This window comes from Propithecus coquereli, unplaced genomic scaffold, assembly GCF_000956105.1.
Source record: "Propithecus coquereli isolate 6110/MARCELLA unplaced genomic scaffold, Pcoq_1.0 Scaffold212, whole genome shotgun sequence".
Lineage (NCBI taxonomy): Eukaryota > Metazoa > Chordata > Mammalia > Primates > Indriidae > Propithecus > Propithecus coquereli.
In genome coordinates, this window is record NW_012146301.1 from 95,982 (window position 1) to 99,968 (window position 3,987).

Consider the following 3,987-nt stretch of genomic DNA (forward strand, 5'->3'; position numbering starts at 1 on the left):
TTTTTTTTTTTTGTTTTTTGTAGAGACGGGGTCGCAACATGTTCCCCAGGCTGGTCTAGAACTCCTGGCCTCAAGTGATCCTCCTGCCTCAACCTCCCAAAGTGGGAGGGATTATAGGCATGAGCCATCACGCCCAGCTTCCCTAGTATTATTGATAGATGTCCCGATCTGTCTTCAGATCAAGCAGACAAGTTTCAAATTTATTCATAGAACACATTTCACACCTCCCCTGTGTCATAAGTTTAATATGCTTCTTATACCATATTGTACCAAAATGCATAACTGAAATTTGTTCTGTTATAAATTGTTTCAAAATAACAAATTCTGAAATCAGTTGAGTATTATACTTACTTAGGCACTATCCATACTGAAAGATGTCGATGAAAATTTTTCATTTATTATTGCAATTACTTTGCAGGGAGATAAATTACTATCATACTATTTTTCAGTGTTAAAGTTACTTCTTTTCAAAATATTTCTATGCCACACCCAGCCGCTTTTAAAATCTATCATACAATATGTATGGGTCATAATCCATTTGGTTTTTAGAATTAGATCATGCTTTCAGCAGTTTCATTACAACAATTATTTCATTATTTCAATGCAATTCAGGACACATGTCAGCAAAACATAAAGTATTATTAGTTTAAATGTACCACCCATCATCTTTCTGGAACATTCATTTCTTTGTATATAGAGACGGAAATGCTGACCCATCATGAATAGGAAATTCATTGAATTGTTCTGCTAGCTGAAGAAGGGTCTGTTGTTAGTCATTCCTGCTTTCTCAAACTCCTACTTTTATTAGATGTTCAAGGAGCATAGCTTTCTCTCAGCAATGCTAACTGAACCATGTGGTAACTAAATTAGTCATTGAAGTCACATTAATACAACGCTAATCACCTAAATTATCAAACTGAGACGCTTTCTATTTTGGGCAGTGCTCCCTCAAGTGCAATCAATAGACACCCAATTAAACTGGCTTAGTCAAAAGAGAGAATCGATTGGCTCTTGGGAAAACTATAAAATCCAGAGGTATGAGCAGCTTCAGACACAACAAATTCAAAGGCTCCAAACAGATCATCAGGACCTGGTGCTCCGTGTCTCGGAGCTGATTCTTCTCTAGGCTGGCTTCATTCACAGGCAAGCTTTGTGCACACTATTGTACCGGCAGCTTCAGGCTTCCCTCAGACAGTTAGCAACCACGATGGGAAGAGTCTCTTTCCAATCCCTGGGCAGGACACTCACAAACCCACCCTTCAATCAATTACAGTGGCCGGGGGACAGGACCTGCCACTGGCCTGGACAGGCAACATGCCCACCTCTGTCTTCAGCAGATGAGATCAGTCCCTCTGGAGGAGGCAAGCAGGGTAATTTCCCCAAAGGCAAATCTGTGTGCTGGCCCAGAAGAAAGGGGAATAGTCTGGGCAGGTGGTAACAACAGATACCCACTGTTTCCCAGGGCGAGGCAGCCCAGTAAGACCAAGACGGAGTTGTCCTCTCCTTCCTCAGGAGCCTTCGGGGGCCCCTAGGTTACTACAGAACGACATACAACAAGGTCCCCCCAACAGTGAGGACAAGGGTTCTCATGCCAGTTGCACCATTATTTAAAGGAATGACTTTGAGAAAGTCAACTGTCGTAGGTCTATTTCCTCACTATTTAAAGCTCTCACTGGACTAGGCCCCAGCCACAGGAGTCTTCAACAGTGATACTCTGCCTGAAACGCCCCAGCAAAAGGTTTCCAGACTTAGTGTGCGCAGAATCCACGAGTCCATCCCCCTATAAACCCATCTGGACGGCCCTGAGACGCGTCAGGCTCAATGTATGCTCCTGCCCCATTTTCTCTCTCTCTCTCTCTCTCTCTCTCTCATACACACACACACACACACACACACACACACACACATTGAGCCCACACCAGTTCCTCCTTTTGTGTTCTGTTCCTTGGCACGTGACCCCACACACTAGCCGAAGCCAGGAGCTAGAAATTCTCTAAAGTAACCACCAGATGTCAGGCTACATATGTGTCCCCTTCCCTTGGAAAGGCTCTCAGCTCCACTCAGACCCAGGGACTCACCCTGGAGCCCGTGGACGGGTTGCAGAGAGTCCATGGACCTCCTGATACTATATATCAACTTGTGTGTATGTGCACACAGGTGCAAGCATGTATTGGATGTTCTTCTGAGAACAAAATTTGAGTTCTCAGCAGAATTTAAAAGAAAGTCCACCCCCACATGCCCCTTACAAACAGTTAAGAACACTATTTTAGCCCAGCATGGGGCTGTCCTGTCTCTCCCATCACATCCCTAGTGACTCCAAAACACTCAGATGACCTCTGGATAGTTTTTAAATGTGGCCTCAAATTCCTTCATATTCCTCTCAATGAGAGGTGGGGTCTATGGTCCATGCCCTAGAATTGGGGTGGACGTGTGACTGCAGAGGCCAACACAGAGCAGTAAAAGTGACACTGTGTAGCTTAGCAGGCCAGTCAGCTTACAAGGCCGTGCGGTGTCCACCTTGTCACTAGAACATCCTGTCTGGAGCCCTGAGCTACCTGGATGAACTCTAAGTATCTGCAACCTCCATGGTCAAGAAGCCATACACTAGCCAAGCCAGGAGCTTTGACAGGGGTCAACAGTCCCCGCTGAGCCCAGCCTTCCAGCCACTGCTGTCATCAGGAGACGTGTGAGTGAAGCCACCCTGGACCCTCCAGGCCAACCCCTCTGGCTGCTGATTATCACTGAGGGACCTTGCTCCACACCACATGGAGCAGGAGAATCACCAGATGAGCCCTGCCCAAATCCATGACTCACAGAACCACAAGATAATATTAATAAAGTGGCTGTTGACAAAGCCAGTAAGTGTTGGTGTGGCTTGTTATGTAACAACAGATGACCAGTACATCCCAAACATCCTTCCCAGTTCAAATGCCACGTGCCTGCCTGGAAAAGACCAACATAGGAGGCAATCTTGCTGAGCTAAAGATGTCAAGATGACCCGTGGCCCTAAGTGAAGGACCTGGGGAGGAACGAGACCCAAACATGCAAATTTCTTCACAGCAGTTAAGAACAACTGGAGGCTCCTTAGATGCCAACTCTGTTCTGAGGATAATCAAGTCTAGAGAGAAAAAGGAAAGCAGCCTAGATCCAAATCAGCAGGATATTGAAGTCTGTAGGGTATGGCCTCGTTTCTGAGCATTTAAACCTCAATCACAATGAATTCTCTTAATCAAGCTCTGTGACAGACAGAATAATGGCTCCCCCAAAGGTGTCCACATCTTAATCCACAGAGGCTGTAGCTGTGGATATGTCAGGTAAGACAGCAGAGGGGGATTAAAGTTGCAGATGGAATTAAGGTTGCTAATCAGTTCACCTCAAAATAGATTATCCTAAATTATCCAAGTGGGCCTGATGTAATCCACTCAAAGTAGACCAGGAGGGAGAAGAAGAGAGTCAGGAGATTGGGACCAGGGAAGAATCGCCAGAGAGAGGCAACATCGTTGGCTTTGCAGGTGAAGAACGGGCCTTGCACTGAGGCCTCCAAAAGCCGGAAAAGACAAGGAAACAGATTCACCCCTGGAGCTTCCAGAAAGAAGCACAGCCCTGCCAACACATTTGAGCCCAGTGAGACCCCTGTCGGACTTCTAACTTGCAGTACTGTAAGATAGTAAATGTGTGTTCTTTCAAGCCACCGTGTAATAATTTGTTAGAGCAGAAGTGGAGAACGAATACAAACACCTACCGTGTTCCAGATATTATGCTATGAGCAAGGAAGGGATGAATATATGACCTCACTGAGTCCTTGCAAGGTGGTATTGCTATTGCCACTTTTTGGATACCAAAGCAAGCTTCAGAGCAGATAAGCAATGTAGCGCAGGTCACAAGGCTGGCAGCAAATGGCAGAGTCAGGATTTGAACACAGGCCTGTCTGACTACAAATGCAGGAAGCCCATGGCACCCCTTTTTTATTTTTTATTTAATATTATT